The sequence below is a fragment of the Falco punctatus genome, assembly GCF_963210335.1.
Source record: "Falco punctatus genome assembly, chromosome: 3".
NCBI lineage: Eukaryota > Metazoa > Chordata > Aves > Falconiformes > Falconidae > Falco > Falco punctatus.
The window spans coordinates 113,951,173-113,977,271 of NC_137582.1; the positions used below are offsets into that span (position 1 = coordinate 113,951,173).

Below are 26,099 nucleotides of genomic sequence, written 5' to 3' on the forward strand. Positions count from 1 at the left end.
TGGGCTTCCAGAGCTGTTTTTCAGAGTGCTGTTAGCAGCTGCTCTCCTCCTCAACATTGCTGCGATGCTCAGCTCCTTGGCAGAGCAAATGCATCCCACGGAGATGAGCAGCAGGGAGCCCAAGCCCTTCAAGTCCTGGTTTTGCCTGAGTCTGTATGACTTTTGGGTATGTAATGTGTAAGTTGTCAAAAAGGTTCTTCCATCCAGGTCCATCACAATGTCACCTGTGTTTGGAAAGACCCACTTGTTTCCATTCTGGTTTAGGTGCAAGCATCTGCCGGGATGGTGTCCATTCCGAGAAGTGTTTGCCACTTTCCCCAGTTCTTTATCTTATCACTGCAGAGACTTTTGGCTGCACGTCTAATTCTTGGCCTGAACATTTCTGCTTTGCCAGCCAGATGACTTTAGAGGCAGGAATTAGGCGAGTCACTGTCAAAACTCGGGGTTTGTTGGTTCACAAGTCAAACTCATGCTCTTTTTTTTCCTCAATTTTTTTCTCAAATTGCTCGCCAGGGCCTGTAGAAGTTTGCAGCTTTGCTGCATGTCAGATATCTGCAATCATACACAAATAGGTAAATGGGAGCTGAGATATAAATTTGTAGCATCATCTTGAAATGATAAGTTTTTCAATGTCTAAATCTTGTTTTCTTCAGTCAGTATAACCTTGTCTAGACACACCAGTACTATTATTTCTTCCTAAATAGCCAGTCTAACTTTTATGTGTTGGTGAATTCACTCTCTTCTTGCATTCCTTCCCATCCAAAGTCTTATTTATGCTGGGTGGCATTGGGTCCTTCTGAAGTTTGGTTTTCATAAATGATCGTTATCACTGTCTCTCCTGTAGTACTGAACACCCTGATCTTTGCACGTTACGTGTCATTAGGTTAAAGTCATTTAGCAAAGACATTAGTCTGCAGCTGGGTGGAACTGTCTGGTGTGTGCCACTTGGTTTCAGCTTTCATGGTCTGACACTTCAGGCTTTAAGACCTTTATGTGATGAATCTGTGCCTCAGTTTACCTTTCTTACCTACTAATTTCATTTAAAAATGAAAGAAATGCATTTTTCTTCCAAGCTTTGCTGTTTCAAATAGCAACACGCTAACTATTGGTAGCTGTTGGAGCCATGGAGACATTTCCATATCAACAAACACACATGCACAGACACACCAGCACACGCACGTCAGCCTCCGAGCAGAGGGAGAAGTGGGTGGCTCTGCTGCCAGGGAGACCTGCTCTGGTGGGGGCTTTCCTGGGGGTCTGGACAAGCCTTGGCTTCACCTTCTCCCTTCTCCCTGCGCCCTTGCTTCAGAGAGCTACCGTGAGGGTTAGTTCACTAACACTTGTAGAAGGCACCTGAAGTGGAAAATCGTTTATGAGCGTGTCGTTTGGGCAGCGGAGAAGAGCTGTCATGCCAGTTCACTGCTCCCCGTGAAACTGTCACCTCCATTTGGAGTTTGCCTTTTGCACTGTCTGAGCACGGACATGGATTTAACTCCCACCCTGAGCTGCCCAGCATCATCTGGGCTGGCTCTAAAATCGCAGACAGATTTTGATCTGCCTAAACAGGCAGAGTGAGAGTCCAGCAGGAGATTTGTCCATGAAGGGAGTGAGATAAATAATTGACTACAACAAACAGTGTACGAGACAGTCCAGCCTGGTTGCTGGAGCATGCTGCTTGGACCTGGACAGTGGGGACTGCCATTCACCAGGAGAGGATAAACTCTCCTCCTTTGTACCTGTTCTAATCATGAGGGCTGGCTGGTGGAAAAAGAGGAGGGGAAATGGTTTGCTCTCCCTGTTATAACAATCCCACTCTTTACCTCTACGGCATTCATCACACAGGGCTCAGGACAAAAGGAGCCAAGGTTTCCATTTTTCCCTCCAGTGTGCATTTGTCTGGTTTTGGTCTCCCCACTGGCGAAATGACTGATGCTGGGTCCCACACAGGGATGGCAGCTATTGCTCTGACATTCCCATAATCCCAGACGTCGTCAGCACAAACTTTTCGGCAGCATCTGTGGGGACCCGACACAATGACATGTCGAGCAGAGAACAAAGGGCAGGGGCAATGGGCCGTGCAGCCGCCACTGTCGTTCCTTCGCCATCCGTGCTTCTCCTTGGCAAGTGGCTGCGCGCCTGCTACAACCGATTGCTGAGGAGTGATGCCGTTGGTACACGCTGCCACGCCGGCTCATCATCGCTTTTGTCACGCAGTGACCTTGGCAGGTATCGAGTGCCTGGCAGCACTACAACCATCAGCTGCTGCTGTCTGTTAGGCTGCAGAACCATGGGGCACCCGTGCAGATGCAGGGCGTGCCAGTGAGGGGAGGCTCTCCAAAGTCTCTCCTCTCCTGGCAGGGCAATGTCTTTTTCCTTGTGCAACAGCTTAGGTGTCTGTGAGTGAAGACCTTTTTCAAGATGAAAATCCCCTTCTGCGGGAGGGTGGGAGAAACTCATGGTGGCATGATTTTGAAAGTGGGATGTAAGGGAAGATACAGAAGAAGAGAGGGGATGGATGGATGGATGGATGGGCGGACACCAGGCTGGGATGGCAGGGAAGTTGAAGGGCAAGGGCAACCTTGAAGAGGCAAGATGGTCCAGGCAACTCAGCAGTGGTGTTGGCAGAAGGCTCGGCAGGCTCCTGTGGCTCTGATGCTTTTTCACACCGACTTCTTGCATTCTGTTCATGTTTCTTTCTATTTCTACACCTGGATCATGGCCAGAATGAAAAACAAGATGGGGAGATAGAAAACTTAGTGCTTTTCAATTAAACAAGAAGCACTTTGCCATTGTAAGTGAGCTTATTTAGATATTAAATCAAAATCAAATGCTTGCACTATCAGTGCTACTTACAGTCTGATAATTAATGATGGCTTTCCCCAGTGAAAACTCTTCTGTGTTCTGTCAGCACCACTGTACATCTTTGATCGAAAGCTTTTTAAGTAGTTTCAGAAGCTGGATCTGTAAAATAAAAATAACGCGTAGTGGTAATTCTTTGCCCAAGAAATAAATAATAAAGGCTTGTAACATTTAAGTGTTGGATGTCAGCTAATCAACAATTTCAACATCATTGCGTGGCGGTGAGCTGAGAAATGGGAGAATGAAGGGTTTTCTTTGCAGTTATGTAGAAACCCTTTTACATCCCTCTGACAGCATGAAGGAGTTTTAAAGCAGATGTAAATTATTTTCACCTTGTTTTCAGGACCTTTTCTGTAACCTATATGGTGGAAAGGGATCTTAGTGCTAATGAAAACTCAGCTCAGTTCTTTTTAAGGAAATACAAACCATCCCAATTGTATTTGCCCTCCCCCCTGCTAAGTGTTGGAAGAGGATAAAAGCAGACAGGGAGGCAAAACTGCATGCATTGAACTGTTTGCATTAGTCTTTGCTGAGCAAAGTCCCCAAGGTCATGTCCCATCAGGGGCCCTCAGCAGCCAGAAGGTAACCCGGACACCTCTGGAGCTGGAGGCGTGAACTGCTGGAATGAGAAGCTGATTGCAGGTATAAGGGATGCAGGAAGGTCAGAAACCTGGGATGGGCATGTGGCTGGCAGGTCTCAACTCCCCACCCATTCCCCACCTTTCTTACAGGGTTAGGACTGGGCTCCGTTCCCAGACAGGCCTTTCTTTTCATGCCTTTTTTTCATTCTCCTGCTCCCTTCAGGAGCATGTAGGAGAGCTGTCTGCTTTCTCACTCCTCCATGCGGAGGTAGAGTGACGTCCCACCTGATGCTCCCGAGCAACACGTGCCTCCCCTCTCCATCCTCTGCCAGCGCGGCAGCGGATGGGGGGGCAGTGTCTCCAGCTCCCCTCCCCAGCCTGCCTGCCGGAGGAGGCTTCTCTTCTCCCATCAACATGCTCAGCGGAGGAGACAGCTGCCAAGTGCAATAATTAGGCCTCACCTCACTCCGCCTAGCACTGCCAGCTGCTGCTACAATTAAGCTGCATTATTTCTTTCTAAATTGAGAAACGCTTCCCCTCCTCCCTTTGCTCCCTTCCTTCTTCCTCCCACGCGATTCACTCCAGCGCTTCCCAGCCCGGGTGGGATGCTCGGTGCTGGGCAGGGGGTTGAGCTCAGCGCAGGACCTGCCCCTCCATCTGGGCGAGAAGGAAAATGTTTTCTGCCTTGCATTGTGGGGAGGGGAGAGGAGGGAGTAGGTGGAGCAGTGGGTAACCTCCGAGTCTTCCTTGCAATCTGTCTGCTGTTACCACCTTGGAGGGGATCAGCGCTAGGCAGACAAGAACTCTTCCCACACATCTTCTTCTGCCTGCCTCGATCTGTGCCCTGTCCCGTGTCCCCAGCTACAGGGGTGCTGTCACCACCAACACCCCAAGCGGTGAGGAACATCTCTTCAGCCCTCTAGCACAGCTGCTTGCATGAGTTCGCTCACCCTGTTAAGCCATCACAGGCCAGAGCAGCGTTAGACAGTAGAGCTTCATGATTTTGGTTCATCTGGGCCGAGAGTTTAAGTTTGAGCTCCTGTAGCGGGTCAGTATGCAGATGATGAGTGCAGCAGCATCCTCAGAGAGGTGACAGGAGCTGGCGGGCATGGCAAGCCCTAGCAGCCGGGGGAGTGCATGGACCTTAGACCTTAGTGTACAACCAGGACTGGAAGCAGAAAGGAAAACCATGGTCCTTCCCTTCTCTTGGCTGCCAGCTTGCAAACAGCAGTGGGAGGGCATACCTGCTGGTCAGGGACAGCCGCGTGGTCCAGTGCATGGCCAGAAGCAGACCCATCCTGCAGCAGGAATGCTTCCATGATGTTCAGGTGACAGGTGCATCTCCTCTGCCATGGAGGACAGGCTGTCGCGGGTGGGCTCCAGCGTCTCCAAAAGTAACCACGTGGCCTGCCTTGCACAGAGGTGCAGGGCTCCAAGAGCAGGCTGACTTGGAAATAGTTATTAAGAAGTTTCCCATTCGGCAGTCATTACATCTCATGCTAGAAAAACACAAAATGACATGAAGCGATGGTCAGTAGCCCATAAAGGACCTATTCATTCTTCTCACTGTGGTTAGATTTGTTGTTTGTTTCCTTTTTTGTTTCAAACCAGGAATTCATTAAAAAAGCATGTTGGAGCAATCTGAGCAGGATCATGGCATGAACTGTTTGTCATGTTTCCTCAGACTGCATGACAGGGCTACTGGGGGGATCTTTAGATTTAATCTTTAGCGCTGGACTTTCCAGAAGTGACAGCTTAGATGCTACTCACTTCTCCCCTTCAGCCTGTTATTTACACACTCATTGCATCTGGTGTCTGTAGTACATTAATTCTTTATTGTGGGGGTTCTGTGCTGCAATGGAGGGACAATAGGTCTGAATTTGTCATCTAAGGGGACTGTAATCATGGTAATTAACTGTTTGTAGATTTTAGTCTGGCTGGCAATAGTGTTTCACACAGCGTATCTTCCGCAGAAAGATTTCTATCACTTCAAGCAGATAAAACCTGACATAGGTTCAAAATGGCTTGGAAAATCAATAAGCAATAAAACTTAGCATGAAAACAAATAAATTAGCCCAATCAGAAAAAAAACACTGAGAGACCATCAAACAAGTTAGACAGATGAATTCAAATGTCACTCCAAGAGATGAGCAGTTGTTAAGGCAGTGATGCCAGGCTCCCTTTGAAAATATTTTCTCAACCTCTTTCTTTCTTTAGGATTGGGCTTGCTTCCATCTGCCAAACTCAGTCTGAATCAAGTGGAAAAAGACAGACAGCCTATAAAATACCTCATTTTCCTAGAAGGCTTTTTCCTTGGTGTTACTCTTCCATAGTGAGTTTAGCAGTGGCTGGAAGCGCCCTTGGGGAGTGGGATGCGCCGCGGTCCCCCACTTCCATCTCTGCTGATAGCAGCTCAGCAAAAGGGAACCGCGGGGCTGTCGCCCTGGCCTGGGCTGGGACTCGGTGCTGAAGGGGCAGCTGGAGCTCAGCCCGTGCCGGGAGCTGGGCTGGAGGCTGGGATGGCGCAGGAGGGGTGCAGGACCCACCTGCAGCCGTCGGGGTGTCTTTGCATGGCAAGAGCCCAGGGCTGTGCCTGGAATGAGTCCCCCTGCCTATGCTGGGGATGGGGAACCAATTTGTCCGAGTGATTAGCTAATTAAAATGCACTAGAACAACTGCAATTGAATGTCTGACTGTAACCTTCAACTCTGGCTTAGTACATAAACCTTGCTTTATGCCCTGTGCAAAGAAGTGAGTTTAATGTGCTTGGACTCAGCTGCTCAGCCTACCGAGAGGTACCGACAGCTCCTCCAGTAGCGGTACCTCCCCTCAGCTGTGAGCATCCCTTTATATCTTATGGGGCACTGAATAGGCTTAAGGCTAATGATTTAAGGCAATATGGACTGGGCTAGGAGAACTGCTAGGTGTGGATGCTGGCAGGTGTTGCTATTATACTGGGAAAGAGTCTCACCCAGTTTCCAGCAGCAGCAGAAATAATATTTTTTTTTATTGCTTTTAATTACATGTTTTTAGCTAAATTAATCACTGGAGAAGATCTAGTATTTGGTACACCAGAACTGCACCATGCTACACTTACTCTCAATTTGACCCTGTGGCTTTATGTGAGCTAAGTCTATGGATGTTAATTACAAGGAGAGGAAAGAATAAATTCAGTGGTTAAAAGTCCAGCTGGGGGCTTTAGAGCAGAGCTGGCTGGGCAGTGGCGTTTGGTGGCTATTGCAAAATATCTAGGGGTTGACTTGGTACAAATTGTGCTTTCTCCAGCTTGTTAGCAAAAAGAAACGGAGTAAGAAATCATTCCAGCTGGAACAAAACGTTTGCTTCATTTGGGGGAGATTGTGAAGTCCTTGTTGTTCAATTGTCTAGAATGATGTTGAGTAATAAAATTCCATTGAAAAATAAAACATCACAATGTTTTGATAAAGAAAATTTGAAGTGGGAGAAGGGGACCAGCAAGCTGAAGTGAATGAACTCAGCACTAGCTCGTGACATATCCCGGGCTGGCTGGAATTTGGTTTTTTTCCAACATAAAGCAGCTGAGCCCAGCTGTGCTTGGAGGAGGCAGCCTCAAGTCCCTGCCTGTCACAGGCTCCTTGATGGCCCTCAGGTGAGCCACTTTGCCCTTTAGACCTCCATGAGGGGCAATTTCAAGGGAACTTCCCAGGGAAAAAAGTAAAAATCTGCGATTTTCACAAATGGCTAATCCATAGAGCATTTCTGTCTAATCTATAGGTTTTATTTAGATCAGTTCTTTTTGATTTTGGCCTTTTCATCCTTTCTTGCTTTAGAAGTCAAGTTGTATTTTTAATTGGAAAATCAGCCTAAATAGAAACCCAGAGCTTTAAGTTAGGAAGACATTGAAACAGGATATTTCAGACTTCAGAACTTTTTGAACACTTAAAATTACAGATGGGTCAAAATGGACTTTTTCCTTTGAAAAGTTGTGGTTCCAGGACATCATTTCTCCATGGGGCAAAAGATGAGGGAATTTCTGGGCAATCTCTGAATGTTTCTGGTACCTGCAGCAGCTTTTTGAAACGCCTTCACATACCTTCACTTTTACCCTCCCACACACGCTGCTGAGAAATAAATCCTTTGGAAATGGAAATCAGGCTTGAAGTAAACAGATTAGTAATGGTTATTTGGTAACACTTTATTAATTAAATGTCCTAAATACATTTCAACCTAGGCATTTAATTTAGATTTATAAGGATAATTTAGATTTATAAGAATCGTTATTATACATAAAGTACAGTAAATGCCAATTGATTTTTATAGACAATATTTACTGAGGTGTAACCACACTGCAAAATTTAATTATCTTCATACTTAGTTAAGAGGCTGGTACAGAGGTTTCAGAACCAGGACCTTGTGTAAGGGCTGGCAGGGTTGGGAGCAGCTTCTGCTATTCTCACCTTAGCCAACCTTTGCCCTGCCCCCTGTCTTCTGGAGTCATTTCCATAAATGCCAAGTAAAATGCTCCACATGTACTTTCCAGTGGGAAAATCTTTCACGTTGCTGTTCACTGGGCAAAGGGCAGGACACTGGCAGCTGCCCGAGGACCGAGAGGTTGGATGTTGAAGTGGAGCTAGTCCCCATCAGCATCCTTGCTGGTAGAGAGAAGTGTGATGGAGCTTCTCAAATATTTTCTGTCAATACAGTGCATCGTTAGGCCATATTCTTAATAGAAGAACCTAATACCTTTTAGCATCACTCATCATAAAAAGGGCCAAGTTGTAAGGAAAATGATGTCGGGGAAGCCGTTGGAGTCAGTGGCTATGGGCAGCAGAGGAAATTTCTGACTTGGGCTGTGGAGCAGCCACTGATTTGTCATTCTGGGGCTGTTCATGGGAAAGGAGCCACATCAACACATCTCCATACTGGGAGAAAAAATTATCATTTTCAAGTTGTCATATATGGTTTCCAAAAGAGGTAACCATTTTGTTCCAAAGGATTTTTTAGTGTTTTGTTCTTTATATAAACATACTTTTGCCATCTGAGCAGCTTTCATTTTCTTGTTACCCTGCGTAGGAACTCATTCATAAATCAGGTCAGATGTATCTTCCCCTTCCTGGTCAGAGGCAACCCAGAAGTTAGTGCCCATGTGGATGCTGGTCAGAGGGACCACAGCAGCCAGTGCTCCTGGGGAAGGAAAGGAGGGACCAGCCCTGCTGATAAAACCATATGCAGAACCAACATTTGCAGCAAGATGGAACACAGCCTGAATAACCAAAACTGCCGTTTCCAGTCCTGCAGAGATGGGAACATGCAGCAACAAAATAATTTACACTGCTGTCTTCCAGGATAGAAACATCATCAGTACAGGGATCTCTCGCTGTTTCATTTTGCAAAATTTTTACAAACATTTGATTCATTGGCAGTTTAGGAAGGTTCAGGTTCTGTAAGCTTCACTTTGAGATTTTAGTAAGAACGTGCCCAGCATCTCAAGCAGAGGCCAATGAGTCTCACCTGTGTTCACGTCAGCCCCATAAATCAGCCCAGACACTCAAACAAGTTCATGAACCTTCAGGAAACTTTAAACGAACCTGGACTGAATCTCCAGGCTAGATGCAGTTCTCATAGGAAATAATTCACAACATGCAGCTCAAAGGGAAAGATAATGATTTCTAAAGTGAAAATAACATAAAGCATGGATACAATATGGGATAAACACATTTTTAATGCAGTCATGCTGAAGACTTCGCTGTTGTAATCTTGGAATGTAAATTTGCCTGCTCTGACCACTCTGACTTTCCCCACATTTTTTTCTCTCTCACACATGACAAGTACCGAAAGCCTACAATCCTCATCAAAATTAACAGTAACCCCAAATGCTTTAAAACCTCTGCAAAGTTCAGCCCATGCTGTATATTCTGTATTGTATCTCTTTCAGATGCAATATTGCACATTTTCCAGATGAAAAGTGATCCACTGCTGTACGGGGTAATTTCACAGCTAAATTGCTCAGTGGTTGTAAGAAATAACAGTTCAGCTGCAAGGCAGTGCATCGGGCAGGGGATGAGCATATGGCAGAGACTGCAGTTTGAGTGGAAAGATACTGTGCATGGGGAATCTAGCAAGCAAATGAGATAATCCTTTTGCATCTGTAATTGAGATAATTACTTGGAATATGGATGTTGAGTTTGTGGAGGAGGAGTTTCTGTGTGTATGCTGGTGCATCTATTCATGTATTTGTGTGGATTCATGAATATTTGAGCTGACTCACTGGTTGTAGTTCTGGACCAGTTGAACTCAGTGATGATGCTTTTGAGGAGGCCAGGCTTTTATTCCTAAAAATGTCAGTCTTCATGTGTAATACAGGACAAAGAGCGACGATTAAGGTAGACTTTAGGAAGGAGAAGGCTAGGTGCCCACATCACCGTCACCCAGTGGGAACAAGGCTCGTGACCTGCGCTGGCTCCTTTGCAGACTCCTGGGATAATGGGATGCAAAGGAGAATCAGAGTCTAAAATACTTCCTCCTAGATGTGCTGTGGCCATGAAGTTGAAAACTTTTTCTGAAGCCTTTGGAAATTCAGAGGAATTTGGGTTTTCCTTTGTAGCTGTGCTTTCCTGTGTTTGTGTAGTGCAGCCTGGGGGGTAGAAGCACGGTTTGGCTGTGCTCCAGAGTCACAGCACCACATTTGTGCCATGCTGTGCCTGAGCTGGCCAACCGAGCCATTCAGCAGGGGGGCTCAGTGCCTGAGCAGCATGAGGCCATGTTAGCAAGCCATCAGCTTTGTAGGTACATGCTCTGTTCGTGCACCGGGACCCTACGTGAGCTCCTTCATGGCAGCTTGCCAGAGGAAGGAAAGCAGGAACCGATCTGTCACGAGCACTTCTTCACTGTCTGTGTCTGTCATTCTGGTGCAATTCTGAACTAAAATGGCTTGACACGGGCTTCTTCGACTTTACTTCCCAGGGTGTCCCAAAATTTCAAAAATTGGCCCAGGACATGGAAGCGCAGCAGTGGAAGGGTGAGAGCTCAATGGCTTTGCACAAGAGCAATGAGCGCTGGTCCGATGGTCCGATGCTGGACCAGCCGTGTGCAGGTAGCAATTTACTGCCCCGCTTGTCTTCTGGGTATAAGCAAGCAAAAATGGTGCTTGGACAGAGCAGCAGCCCCAGAAGTGAGGTTTTTCTTTTTGTTGGCCTTGCAGAGAATGACCAGACAGAGAAATGAAAAGAGAGATAAATCTACTGACACACACAAATATTGTGATGAAAATTAAGGCAGTTCTGTTGTGTGAATGTTTCGAGGAGCACAGAGCGCTGGGAACATGTTCCAAATGTCAAATGGATTATACTCCAGCACCCTTATTGTTTCATATAATTCTCATCTAATGTCACCCCTGGCAACAACAATACAAGTCTCAATATTCACTTTGATGTAGCCTCACTGAATATTTTTAAGCAATGAGGAAATTGCTAGGGGGAGCGAGAGGAGGAGCAGGCGGGGCGGGGGTTGCTGTTGCACCGAACACAAGGGTGACAAAACAGATGCCCAAATTAAATCCATCAGAAAGATTGAGTTTGTAATTTCAGGGTCCCTGTCACCTGTGCTGCTGAAGCCTGGATAGGCTCACATTTGAGTTTTAATCATGAGGTTTGTCTCCATTGGAATACAATTAGGGAGCCGTGAGCTTGAAGCAAACAGATTGGAGGAGCACAGTGAAAGCAAATGCAGTAACATGAAGGGGGACAAATCATCTTAATTTTGCCAGGCTGAACAGAGCTGTCACATTACAAGGTCAGGCCAAACAAGCTGGTTTTGTTGGAAGGAAGGATAAAATGACTAGAAAGGTGGAAAGTGCAAAGAAGCAGCACGGGCTTGTCCTTCATTACTTTATTACTCTTTTGACCCCAAAGGTTTTCATAAAGTTGATTAACAGATATAGCAACCAACCCTCCCGGCCCTAATACGACCATGGCTTCATCCTCCTTCCAGGCACACGCCGGCTGCTTCCTGCGAGAGCGTTTGCACAGCTCCTCTGCAGCACCATCACTGAGCTGGACCATGTCCCCCTTGCACCCAGCAGAGCGCGAGCGGCACGGTGCAAGGAGGGAGCAGGGGAGAGCACAGCTCCACCTCCTCTGCTGAGCACCAGGGATCAGCTGCACAGCATCGCTCCTCACCTGCCTCAGGTCAGTGACCACCCCCTGCATCCGCCTCCCTCCAGCCCAGGCTGGATCCATGAAAAGCTTCCTTGGATTGTCTCAGTGCCTCTTCTTCCATGCCCACACCGCCGCACTGAAAGAGGAAGAGCCCATCCTATATTTGCCTCCTAGAAGCTGTATCTCTGTGTGAGGCTTCACATTGCACATGGTATGGGAGAGGGGACAATATTCTGCTTAAATGCTTTGAGATGCTGCTGAAACACATCATAAAACTTGGCCTTTGGTCTGCTAGGATTAACAAATAAAGCATTCCTCCTCCTGCAAGACCTCCTCTGGGAGGCATGTGGACGTCCAGGCAGTACAGGTGGGACCAGGACAGTTGTACCCTTTTCTATCAAAAATTTCCCTGGCTGGGATGCCAGTGAGCACGCTGGGGGGCCAGCAGCTCCTCTCAGGGGGCTAGACCTGCACTTGAAGCAAGTAAGAGTAAATGGGAATTAGGAGCATTCACGCTTTATTCCGTGCAGGCTCTAATTTTCAGACCATGAACAAAATCTCATTAAAGTCAGTCACAAAGTTTATGTCCTGTTGACCTGAAAGGAGGTTGGCCCAGACAAAATCTTTGTACAGGAAGAGTGGAAAGCATTTGAAAGCAATTAAATGAGAGGGATGCTTTGCCTTTCACTGTATTCTGTGAAGAGTCTCCTGGAGTAGCTGCTGCAGTCTGTTTCAGATTGATACTGTCGTGCCAGACATCCAGACCTGGGAATGGACAATTTTGGGTCCATGTATTTATAATCTCAGTGTGTGGCCTCTCTTCTGTGTCCTCCTGTCTAAACTGATTGCACAGTGTTTGTCTTATTCCAAGAGCCATCATATGTGACATGGGCATAATGTTTCACTTCTTATTTCTCCCTTAAATTATAGGAGTTTCACTCAGCTCTATGATTTGTGTGGTCGGTATTACAGGCATCAATCACAGCTTGCCTTTTTGTCTCCCATCTCTAGTGCCACAAGGTTTCTTTCCCTCACTGCTTTCCATCCTACACAGATCTAGTGTGGATTAAAGAGGCTGTCACTTGTGGAGGAACTGGAAGGACAGAGCAGCATAAAACTGTTAGAGGTCTGCCGTCAAAAGGGCGTGCAAAAGAGCAAAATAGAATCACAGAATGTTAGAATCATTTAGGTTGGAAAAGACCTTTAAGATCATCAAGTCCAACCGTTAACCCAGCACTGCCAAGTCCATCGATAAACCGTGTTCCTAAGCACCACACCTATGCATTTTTTAAACACCCCCAGGGATGGTGACCCCACCAGCTCCCTGGGCAGCCTGTTCCAGTGACCGACAGCCCTTTCAATGAAGAAATGTTTCCCAACACCCGATCTAACCCCCCCCTTGGTGCAACCTGAGGCTGTTTCCCCTTGTCCTGTCGCTTGGCATCTGGGAGGAGACCGACCCCCCTGCCTACACCCTCCTGTCAGGCAGCTGTAGGGAGCGATCAGGCTCCCCCCGAGCCCCCTCCTCTCCAGGCTGAACCCCCACCAGCTCCCCCAGTTGCCCCCCACCAGCCCTGTGCCCCAGCCCCCTGCCCGGCTCTGGACACGCTCCAGCCCCCCTGCGTCCCTCTGGCTGTGAGGGGCCCAACGCCGAGCCCAGGGGTCGTGGGGCGGCTGCAGCAGTGACCACAGGGGGGACAGTCACTGCCCCGGTCCTGCTGGCCACACTGTTTCAGGTACAAGCCAGGTTGCTCTTGGCCACCTGGGCACACTGGGGGCTCATGCCCAGCTGGCCGTCACCCAGCACCCCCAGGTTCTTTCCCACCGGGCACCTTCCCAGCCGCTCTGCCCCCAGCCTGTGGTGCTGTGTGGAGTTGTTGTTCCCCATGGGCAGGACCCGGCACGGAGCCCTGTGGAACCCCATGCACTTGGCCTTGGCCATGGTCCAGACTGCCCAGACCCCCCTGCAGAGCCTCCTGCCCCCCAGCAGATCCACACTCCCACCCAGCTTGGTGTCATCTGTGAACTGCCTGAGGGTGCCCTCGATCCCTTCGTCCAGGCAGTCGATAGAGACACTACATTAGTGTCTTTAGATATAAATAAAGATACTACATTATTAACATATAGTGAGATAAATCCCACCAATGTTCCCTCTTGAGGCAATGAAAATGGAAGGTTGCCCTGCAGAAGCCAGCTTGGGTCCTCAGATAGCCTGGCACAGTTTGATGATACCCGTGTCTTGCTGTTGACTGCAGAAGCCAACTGGGCTGTCTTCTGCTTAATTTGGGTGGTTCGGTTCAGTGCCAAAGTTGCCCCTTGCAGATGGGTGTGTGCTGCAGGCTGTGTGGGTCATACCCTGCAAAAGGGCCTTTGGTTGGTGTTGGGAGCACCAAACAGTACCACAACACTTGGTTTTCATCATCATAAACATGTACCAAGTCAGACTAACAGAGAACCAGAGTGTAAGAAATCTAGTATTTTCTTCAGAGGGAAATTCCTCCCTCATTCGCCCTGCTGAAATACAGCTGCTAGATTTGGCCCCACATCTTCCGCCCCATGGTAGCTGATCAGATGGATAACTGCTGGAACCTCTCTGGGAAAACTGTCCCCTTTCTGGTGAGCGGCACAAGATGATGTAGTTTAGAGTAATCCCGTGCCAGTATCCAAAGGGGTGTCCTTTCCGTGCCCTTGGTCCTGCCATACCGCTGAAATGCAATAACGGCCAGCCACCTGCAACTTGTTTTGATACTGCTGATATATCTTATTCTCTTTGCTGCTGCCTGAGGGTATGCACCAATCTCTTAATACGTATATAAATATTATCCTTGTTAATCCCTCGTAGAAAAATAATATCAACAAAACCTATTGCCATTTCCTGTGTGGCTGACTGAGTAATGTGAACCAGATGATGTTTATATTTATAAAATGAAAATGCCAATAAAAAAGTAATTTTAAAAAAATTCACCTCTTGGTATTTTCCTGTTGCAAATGGAGAAATAACAGGGATATGCTACATCTGCATGTTAAAATTCAGCAAAGACAAATGGTCTTTATTACAGCAATCACAGAAGTTACAGCCATGATGGCCCCATTTCAAAGTGGCACTCCTAATTTTAAGCACATACCTAAATCTTAAGTATTTCTGTGGGATAAGCTTAATAAATCAATAGCTTGTGAACATTGCTGGTGGGAGCACAGGTCACGGCTACCAGGTCTCCATTCAGTTGTGCCCTTCACAATGCTGACCTGGAGAGAAAGGTCTACTTCTGGAAAAAGCCCGCGTTAACTCTTCTCTGTTCAGTAAGACCACACTTACTTACACAGATACACGTAGTTCTGGAACTCATTCATCCACACCAACAGCACAAGATTAAAGTAAAGGGGAAACCCCCAATAAAATCACACTTAAAGCTCTCCGAACGGGACAAAAGGCAGTGCTGTAGCTGTAGGGATGGCCCTCGGCATGTTACACATTGGGTGCTGAGGGAACCCACAGCAAACACCATCAGTGGGTAATTCTTGTCCCCTGTAAAGAGGCAAATTTATCTGATGCATATTGGAGAACGTGTATCCGACCAGATGTTAAGCTCAGAAAACTCTTTCCAATTTCCTTCTTTCACACCTCCATTGCTTCCCAAAGTTTTCATCTTTCAGGCTATAATTATTACTGATTGATCTCTTTCATTAGATCATTTCTTGGTTTTTTGTTTGTTTTGTGTCTTTGAATTCTGTAAGCAAAATCTTTTTTGCCATTTTTGGTCACAATTATAAAAGAAAGCATCATCAAGTACTGCAAACGGAATGGCCAAATTATAAATCAAGGGTGCCCATCATCTTCCAAAAATGAGAAAAATCAGGCCGCTTTTCTAACAGGATGAAAATAGAGCTCTCCATTGCCAGTGTCATGTGATGCATCTCTTAGACCTCAGCCTTATTTGTAATTGTGAACTGGCTGTCATCCAATTACAGTTCTGTTGCAATTCTCCCAGTAGCTGAGCTTTTTTCTTCAAGCTCCACTCTAGCCATTTGTGTGATCAGAGTGGACTCTCAGCTCACTTAAAAAACCGCCAACAATAAAGAACAAAACAATCAGTCGTCTTGTCTTTATGTCTGTGAAAAGAGTGATGTTTAGAACGCTGCTTCTTAAAGACAGAGAGATAGTGAGATGCTGGTATGAATTTCTGTTTCTCTGGTATATCTACTGTGCCTGTCCACCTGGCCAGCTGATTGTCTATCTGTCTTTTAAGAATAACAGATGTGCTTAAAAAGTGATGTAGAAAGGGCAACAGTCATAGAGCAGAAGGCCCTGCATCTGGTAAATCTTATTCAAGCCTTTCTGTGAAGACCAGAAGGGGTTTAGGTGTAGTGCTGGCCCTGGTGGAAGGGGTGATTTTCTCCTAGTAAAAGCTCTGCGGCAACCGAAGGGCTCAGCCAAGTGAACTTAGGGCACAGCAGGATTGGTACCGTCCGATGAGGGCTAAACCTCTCCAGATCAGGCTCTGTCTGTATGAGAGTGGTCAGTGCTTACACACCTCCACCCAGCTCCTGCAGAAAGACAGTGGTGGTCGTCTTCCCCTCGCCTCATCCTCCCCAGGCAGCTCCACCACCCAAGGCAACAGCAGCAGGGTTAGAGAAGTTTTTTTCAGTCACTGGAATAACAAAAAATTCTCTGGCAGGCGCACATCTCCAGCGTGCCTTGAATGAAACAATTAAAAATGATAAAAGGTCTATCTTGGTTCTGAACACTCCGGTTGAGTGAAGAGATAAGTCCCCCTTTCATTCAAAGTCATTAACGGCTCAGCAATTTCAATGCCGTTTCCCATCGAAATGTATGAATTTTTAATACTTTAATTGCATGTTATCCTGAACACCACGTGTGCTTTCTTCTTATTTATCCCCTTGCTTTTGTTGTTACAGGTAAATGCTTTTTTGAACTCGCTTTTATGGGGGGAACACGCATTGTTATCTCTCTCTCTGCAGGAGGACAATGGGGGCTCTGGCCTCTGCTGCTGAATGGCAGAGCAAGGGTGTCTCCAGTGACTTCTCTGTTTGGAAGCCACCTTTGGATGAGGCGGGCTGAGATCCTGGGATCAGCGTGGAGGCCGGTGAGAGAAGCGGGTGGTTTTTTTCTTCTTAGCCTCTGAAATGCCTTTCGTGATAACAGAAAAATTAATTACTAGGGAGATTACTGAAAGAAATATTCTGCCGATATGATAACTGTGTTCATTGGAGACATCTGTTTGGTTTTATTTCGGAAGAAACTCCCACGTTTTGCTCTTGGAGCTGTGCATGGCTGGTAATACAGCTATTGTTGCACTAAATATGCATTCATTTCCGACCTCAGGAACATTTATGGAGCTCTGTCTACCCTGAGTTGAATTTTTAGGAGACTGAACACAATGGTTCGTGCCAAGATTGAGATCAAATTTTGTCAAAGACCGGGGAGATTGGAGCCAGGGATTAACTCTAGATCACAGGCTTTGTAATTATAATAGGACTCATTTAACAGAAATAATCAACAGAACAAACCATTCCTAAAACAGCTGACATTTGATGGAAGGAAAAACAAACTGATTTTTCTTGATGTGAAGGATCTATCAGTGGCCCATGGTGACACACATTGTATTTATTTTTGAGCTGTCTTCAGTAACTTCCCTGTTGTGGATATATTTGTTTCTTGCCAGTGGACTGAGAGTAAATAGTCTTTGAAATTCCAGCTGAGTTGCAGATTTTGTCTGAGATGCTGTTCTCTGCCTTTTGCATTTTCACCTGTACTTCTACAAATTTGGTATAAAAAGCTGTTAAATGAGAACCGTGATGGTCTGCACTCACTTTGCACTTTGTCGCAAATTGGTAACATAAATTTGAGGCCAATGAATAATGTGTGCAATGGAGTTGAAGGCCAAAAGATAGCACAGGAATAGCTCAGGTCACACATGGAGTAATTCCTAAGCTGGAGGACATTAGTCTTCCCATTTTGCAAGCCGTACTGGTTCAGAAGGTCAACTGTTTGGCAAAATTCACGTGTCACTCTTGAATCTGTGCAAGGAGAGAGGATATATTTGGCTCTTGTAAGAATAATTCTGTGAACTCAGTGCATGTGTCATAAATCTGAGAAATTTCCTTCACACTTGAGCCTATTTCTTTCTCTCAGCCAGACTTCCAGGGTTTTTGAATATGAAGCATCCATGGAAGGTAGAGGGCTGAGGGGATGGTGGTTGTTGTTTTTCTTGCAAAGTGGGAGTGCATACTGCTGCTCTCCCCACACATTTTTGTTGGTATTGTGATAGATATTGTGAATACAAGGTTCACAACACCCTCAGGGTTGTCACCTTTTTCTTTTCGTTGACCTGACTAGAACTTAGAAGTACCTAAAAGCTCAGGACTGCACATTCTGGTCAAATTCAGCAGATACAGCTAATCTATTGAGAATGTGGGCAAGGGTTCAAGTAGAGTCTTGCACTGATCTGAAAGCAAACATGACTACGAGGGCAGTTGTGCTTCTGGCTAAATACTCTAATTGCTGAAATAGGTATTAAACCACCTGCTACTATGTTCTGTGTCAGGTTTTGCCAAAACTAAGGTCTGGATTCACTAATATTTACTTTACAACAGCTTTTCGTAGTGTTCTTGGCCAAGAGCAGGGATTGGTAGCTGAAGTTAAAGGCTACGCTTGTTTTTTCCCAGCCGTAGGTGATCAGGCATAAAAAGGTACAAGTTATAAAGTTCTGCAGGATTCTGCCCAACCTTTGGAAGATGGTTCTACTTGGAACTGGATCATTTGCCTTCTCTTACTGTAGCGTCAGTCCGTGCAGTATCTGGAAAGGAGTTGTGGCAAAATATGAGACCTGGGTGTGAAGCTTGTGCAGATCCCCATGAACGACATCACGTGGACCAGAAAAGCACCAGAATAGGAGGGGCCTGGATCTAAGGGATCCAGGAAGGCAAGAGGAAAAGAAATGTCTTGCGTGATTTCATAATTGAATGTCTCAAATACAACAACAAAGGGCAAGCAGAAAGATCCAGTGGTCATTGCCAGTTCTGGACCTACCAGATGCATTTTGCAACCCCGCCTTTAATTCAGTCTGACATACACAGACCCAGTAATACAGGGCCAAGCCAAATCAGGTCTGGATACCTCCTTGCTAATATCAATGGTAGTCTGCAAACCTTTTAGGGATTCAAAATGTTAAATGCAATAAAGAAAATGTTTCCTTAAGCAGCCTATTCACAAGTCAGGACCAGAGGTATGCTTCACACTGGCTAATATCCAGCATGACATGGCTGAGCAGGTATACGGATATTAATGTCTTTGTATTAGGATGCACAGTAAATATGATTCCAGCAATATCACAGGGACCAATTGGCTATTAAGCTAGAGGCTAAATTTGGGGGTTTTATGTTGAAATAAATCTTACTTTTCTACAAAGCCTAGGCAAATATTAAATCAAATCCCTTTCTTCTCTCCCCTCTCTTTAGTTATTGATTGGGGATATTATATATCAACTAACCACAAGGAGAGCACGCCATAACTTTGATTGATCGCCCGTATATTCCTGGCACTAATTCTGTGACAAGTGCATGCTTTGCTGCCCACCCTTGTCTGTGCTTTATTTCAGTGGCCTTCTTCCCTGGCCGATTCATAGATTAAAAGATGGGAACAGCTTGATGTATGAGGTCTTTCTAGGTGACTTTCTGCCCAGGGAGCTGGGTACCCTACTGCATAGGACAGGCAGATACTCACCCCTCTCCCAAAATAATGTTCCTCTGTGCAAAAAAAAAAAAGGCTTGTGAAAACAGAAGGAAGGAAAGGAGGGAGAGGGGAGAGGAAGACTGAGAGAAACCAAGAAAGAAAGAAATATAAACAAGTAAAGCTGCTAGGTCAGAATAGTAAAGTTGGAAGTCTTCAAACAAGGTTGGGTGAGTCCATCTCTAGGGTCAAAGAAGTCTCTGTGCAAACGCGGGTTGCAGCAAAATCTTGTGTCTGTTAGGAAAATGTGCTGAGAATATTGGGGGTTTGGGATCAGTATCACCTATGGATTTATATGGCTCTTTTCCCATTGCCTATCCTGATAGCCCCGAGTAAATTCCCAGGATCTAATTGCACTTTGGTTCTGAATGCTTGCTGCCCCATTTCTGCTGCTGGGGGAACCCAAAAGTCTCCCTGCAATTGTGTTTCAGGTCTTTGTTGAGGTCAGGGAGACTGGTGGAGAAAATAATTTCTCTCACATGGTTATTTTTGCCGTATTAAATGACAGAAGGAAATGCTGTTATGAATATAACAAATTCAGACTCATCTCTTACCAGATTTCACTTTGGTGGGATAAATTTATCCCCGTCAGATTTCAAGGGCTGTCCACTGCTGGTTCCTAATGAATCAAACCTGCTCTAGATAACAATAATTTCTACAAATCTGCTTATCTGGGCTAAATGTTTATCCCTTTAGCTGCAAACCTCTTGATCCAAAGTCATTGTTATATAACGTGTACATAGCACAGAGCGTCTGCAACAAGCATGTAATCGAGAGGCGCTTGTTTGCTCAGTTGTTAAAATGTTCAGCAGAAAAACTGGAATAGGAATTGAAGTGCCTGTTACCTACAGATTCCCCTGCTCGATTCATTTCTACAAAATAGCACATAGGAGGCTTTAAAATAACTCCTTATTAAAAAAAAAAAAAAAAAAAAAAAAAAGAAAAAACAACAAAAAAACAACAAACCTGAAAGTACATGAAAGCCATTTGGTGAGTGTGGGACACAAGTGATTTGTGCGGTGTGATTATATGCCTGCTGGTGAGATGAACATACTTTGAATTCAGACTCAAGAATAAATCATCAGAGACAGGAAGAACATGGGAGGAAACAGAGACTCTGAAATAAAAGCTGTAGAAACATTACAGTGAAGAAAAAATACTTGGGTTAGATGGCTCTCTGATCTAAGAGCAATAAAGAGAAATGCTGACTGTAGACTGTAATTAATCTGTTGGGCTGGCTTAAATTGCAATGTATGGAGTAAAAGGATTGATCAGACCCATACAATGTGATCAGACTCACATTACAGTATTTGGCCTGCAAAGTCATTGACAGCTACTTCCAAGTAAGTGCAGTGATGGAAAATGAAAAGGGACATTCAAAGTGGTACCTCCTCACTGGCTGTACGTGAAAGCCATTGTGGCAACGCTAAAAGATTGTCATAGATCGGTTTTGGAAAATGTCTGTGTTGTCTGTTGATTTAAAAAAGGCTGAGAAACAGTGCGTTGCGTGAGCTCATAAGAGTCTCCTGCAGATCATTGGTGTGATATTTCTTTTTGTAATCCTAGACGGAGTTATTGCAATTGTCATTGATGCTCACCAGAGGAGGATGGTGTCTGGAGGAACCAGCTTGGTGCATCAGTAGGAAGAGCTTCAGGGGTTCTCCAAGTGGGACGGGGATTCCAAAATCCCCCATCAGACCAGGGATTTAACAGCTAAAGAAAAACATTTCAGCAAAAAGTGGGGCTCTTGGAGTGCTCAGAAATGCCGTAGGGCATGCCCGTGCGTGACTGCAGGAGGGACCGCTTGGCCACAGTGAGCCCGCTGGTCACAGAGAAGCTAACAGTACATGAAGTGGCAGATGGCCCATTATTTACCATTATTTCAGGTAGACTGGACCTATGTTATTTACAGGTCCAAAAACTCACAGTAAAACCTTGGCTTTCATTCATGTGTGCCACTTGGCAATTTGTCTACATTCAATATTGCTTCAGTAGCATTCGTATAAACAAATTAAGGGAGGAGAAAGCAACAAATGCAGCTTAAGACTAATTCCCCTCCACCCACTGAATCACTGAGGGCCTTTAAGAGTGTTCAAAGCCAAATTACACTTCAGTGCACAGGATTTAATTTGCATCTGCCAACTTCAGAAGGGGGATTTAGTCAGATAGGGCATTTGCATTCCATAAAAGGAGTTGATCTCTAATTAAACTAATATCATGTTTGAATTTGCACAGTGATAACTGGGAAGACAAAACATGCAGGTCTCAGCGAGAGGAAGGAGCAGACTGGGTGCAGGGGAGGAGAATGGCTCTCCTTTTCAAATGCCAAACGCAGGCAGGTGGATTTCGATGTGTTGGGGGCGGGGGGGACTGCCTGTTCTGTAGAGGGGGACACTTGCCTTGTCCTTACAGATCCGTACGAGTTCCATGCACTGTTTATCTGGCACTTACACTCAGAAAATGCACCCAGCTCGCTCCGTCCTGAGTGCGCGTTACCAGGCGCAGTGTGGGCGCACGCAGCAGTGCCTCACAGAGCCAAGCGCCCTGTAGGATCAAGAGTCTTTCCTGGAAAAATTAAAGAATGTCCTCCTCTGTTCTGCATGCTCTAGCCTTTCTTTGTATGTGGAGTAAAAATGACTTTCTGTTTTTACTCTTCAGCCTTCATTAGGGCACCGCTTGGTATATGTCCACTATTTCAGTCATGTCAGTTGAGTGAGAGTGATGCGATGGCTTGCAATTAAGTCAAATAAGTTGGAAAGGCCCGTGTTTCTCTGCTTACCAGCATTCCCAGGCCCACCCACGGGATGATGCTGAGCAGTCCTGACAGCCACATTCCATTGAGCAAGCACAAAAAATATATATCAAACAACTAAGCAAAGATCCATTTAAAAATTTTCTTCGGTTATGCTGAATCAATTTTTTTTTTCTAATTCCTGCTCAATGCAAAGAGGAAATTCTTTTGGGGCAGCTCAGGCCACAGGAGACAGAAGTATTTTTTACCTATCATCAAACATTCAGGAAAATCAGTAAACTGTGGCAATTATTTTCACAGATCAATAGATTTTAAGGCCAGATAGGAACACAATTGCAACCATCAAGTCTGATTTCCTGCAGTACAATGTCACAGAGTGATTCCTTTTCTGAGCCCAACAACGTGAGCTTAAACCAGGATGTATCTTTGAGTGAGACAGCTCGTCTTGACTTAAAGACAACAGATGATAGAGAGCAAATATCATCCCTCCGTAAGCCCTGTAATGATAAATTACCTCCCTTTTAAAATGTGGTTATTTATTTTCTCCTTTAATTCTTCTGATACTCATCTTGGAGCCCCTGGAAGCTGTCTGCTGGCTTAGGGGGGTCTGAGCATCAGACACGCATCTGATAGAGGCCGTTCTCCTCCCACAGCTCATTTTGGATGGTGACCAGAGTCACGTACTCAGGGCACAGGTATCTTTTCGCGTGATAGAGAGGTGCTGGGGCTGCATCTGAGGTCCTTGGTCAGACACCGAGTGTCCATCTGTCTAGGCAGCAAGGAAGAGGTGAGATATACTGCAATATTTCTGTGCCAGCCCAGACTGCAAGCTTCTCGGCCATGTCTGGTTTTCCCCCAAACCATGACCAGCAGCAAGATTCATAGAGCAGCTCCACCAGGCACAGAGGGAAATCCCAGTCTCATTAAGAGCAAGAAGTTTTGTTTTTATCTCTGATGGGACTGACATTTCGTTTGGAAACTTTAGAGATGAGAAAATTCATAGTCTTGTTATGCATGCTATACACAAAACCTCCAGTTTCTGATGAACAGCCCAGCTCCAGATCCCTTTTACATAGTTAATTTTAATATAATTTTTTATTTATTTCACAGTGGAGCGCATCTGGCTTAAAAAACTTACCCAAGTAAATATCCCATTTCACCTCTCTCCCAGGAAACAGATGTACATATATCAAACCAAGAAAGACGACTGTTTATTTTTTTCCCTTGTGATTCAATCCTGTGCATATGCCACAGTGTGTGACATTTTCCACTCCTCAAAGAAAGCAAAATCACACATGACATTAAAGCTTGGTTTTCTAGAATTTAGTGGTTTTAAGATGAAAGCACCCAAGCAAAATATCCTTTGGACAGAAATAAAACAGGTAACTTTTCAAGCTAATAAGCTATTTGTGGTCAAGTTCTGATCTCCATTATAGTGATACGCGTCTGAGCTAATTCCCTACAGAAGATAAAAGCCCCTGCTATATCTGATGGGTAAGACAGATTCTCTCATGATGTAAGTCTGTTTTTAAAAACTCCCTTAGTAATCAAAGCCCCCCAAAACTCTTGGGATTTGTGTTTCCTGAGCTTCTTAAAATAGCAGCAGGGTGGTATGTTCCTGGAGCTCAAGGTTCCCCCTCCCCAGGTGCTCTCACCTTCCACGGGGCCTCTCGGGAGAGGAGTCCCTGGATCCCAGCACATCCACAGCCATCCCTCTGGGGAAGGAGGATTTCCCCTTCAAAATCTGCTCTAAGGGGGGTGGGGGTGGGGGCGCGGGAAGAGCAGGACAAGGAGAGCTTCTTCACTTTATGGCAGACAGAGAGACCCTGCTCCCCTGGGAACTAAAGCTCCTCCTGACTCCTATACCTTGAGCTTGCAGTGACAAATGTCACCCAGCACAGAGGCACAAGAAGCACAAATGCCTTCAGTTGCTTTTTTCCTCCCCAAAACAGTGTATGGGAGACAGCAAGAGAGGAAGGAGAACCATATTGCTATGGTGCCGCAGGGCAGCCAGTCTCATAAATGGCAGCTCCTTGCTAAATATATAAATAAAAGGAAATTGTAATTGTGGCTCAGCGAGCCTTCAAAACTATCCAAATATGCAAACTTCCTCATGAGGGAGGGGAAAAAAGAAGAAAAAGGCAACTCGTCAACATGCTTTGCATGCTAAGGCTCCCGTCGTTCCAGCAGATTGCAGGCTGCTGTAGGAGATTATAAAGCCAGCTTGATCTCACAGCAGGGTGTGGGGGGACATGGAGGGGGGGGAAAAAACTACCTGTGCAATTCCAATTAACATAAATTAGCAGGGTGTGCACTCCAGAAATAAACAAACACAGCACTGGCGGAAAAAAGGGCAGTGCAGTGCCGGATTGCTTCTTGTTCCATGGTGAAAGCAGAAGGGTGCAAATGCCAGTGGTCTCCGTGGAGGGCACAGGGGATACTGAATCCAGCCAAATGCCTCCAAAGCTCCCCAAAGGTTTGGTGGTTCACAGGACACAGGCGGGTGTTGGGTGGCACATCTGAGCTCCCTGGGTCAGCCCCAGAGCACAGGGAGAGTCAGCAGAGGTTGGATTCATCACACCTGGATCCAGATGTTAGAAAACAGACTTTAAATCAGACCCGGGTGCTCCCAGCTCCTTCAGTGGTCATGGGAACGCGCCTGGTGGCTCTGGGAGGTGCCATCTCACCGGTCCCCTGCCTGATGCCAGCTGAATCTCAGCCTTAGGGTCTGATTTCAAGGGCTCTTTGAGCACCTGTAGCTCCAGCTGTGGAGAGGGTGAACCAGGCACGTTAAACATGCTGGATATAACACCAGGCATCTGTTCGCATCTGTAGGTGCCTCGGCACCTTGGCAGACCTTGTCACTAGGTGCTCCGGGAGGCTTCAGAGCAGGACCAGGCTTTGGATGCGCAGTCCTGGGGCTGGATGCGCGCCCTGGAGGGATGGAGTTTGACTGCCGCTACGTGCTGGCACAGCGGAGCAATCGGAGCATGAACTGATACTGGGGTGGTCACGGGCAGATGCAGATGACTACCCAGATTTTTGGAAGGAACGGGAAGCGAGGCAGGAGCTGTGACAGGGGGTGGCTTCGTGGACAGGCTCATTTTATGCACTGCGCCTTGCCTAGGGCTGGGGCTTCTGCTAGGTCTGAGGGGCAGAACCTTGCAGGGTTTGTGGAAACAGACAGTTCTAGGCTGGTGGTCTAGAGACAAGCAGAAAAGATTAATATTCAGTTCCCAAAGTCCAACAGTTCATGGTCAGATGGCCTCACACCAGCCTTCGTTCCAAAAGGACAAGATCCCATGTATCTCATCTTCTACAATATGTTATTCCAGCACAGTCCTGACCCCAGCCCCAGCTTTACTCCACTAAAATCTGTGGGTTTCAGTAGCTTTAGAGAGAGCGCCCAAAAAATCAGGAGTAACTCCTACAGTGTGCTGTTTTTCAGCCCTTCGTTCATATCCTCAGATGGAGACCTCAACAGCACTTTATTGATTTACAACCAGCAGGATCAGGTCTCCTTTTCATGCGTAAAATATAAAAATTACTGCTTTCGCTACAGCTTGTGTTATCTCCAATTAGCTGCACTGACATGATTTGTTCTCCCGTAGTCTTTGTTGCATAACTAATCACAACCAATAAGTATAAACACAAAAATAATTAGCTTAAATCAGCTGGCTGTACACACTAAGCACATCCATTCAATAACAGAAAGGACATGTAAATTTCCTCAGATTATTACATTTTATTTTTATTTCCATTTGGGTGGGTTTTTTGCTTTGGGTAAAGTTAGGGGGTGGAGGTGCATCTGTGAGGGCGGTAGCTATAGTAACGTACACCCAAATAAATGAATATTGGCTCTCCAGGTAATTCAGTATTTAATTCCATGTCAGTTCTGTTTATCACTTCGTTCCAGGAGATCCTAACATTTTGACATTCCCAGAGCATATGTCTGAGAATTAATGAAATATTGAAAGAAGTCTTCAATAAGGGCTTTCACTTGCAAGGAGGGAAGATGAGCG

General features: G+C 45.8%; 1 long non-coding RNA gene across 2 annotated transcripts in view; it reads left to right on the forward strand.

Annotated features, from left to right (window-relative positions):
• Positions 1-26,099, forward strand: part of LOC308059932 — a 398,174-nt gene that overhangs the window by 214,355 nt on the left and 157,720 nt on the right. For both annotated transcript variants that reach the window (XR_013926519.1, XR_013926520.1), the window contains exon 2: positions 11,409-16,680. This is a non-coding gene — a long non-coding RNA (uncharacterized lncRNA). The remainder of the gene's footprint in view (positions 1-11,408; positions 16,681-26,099) is intronic.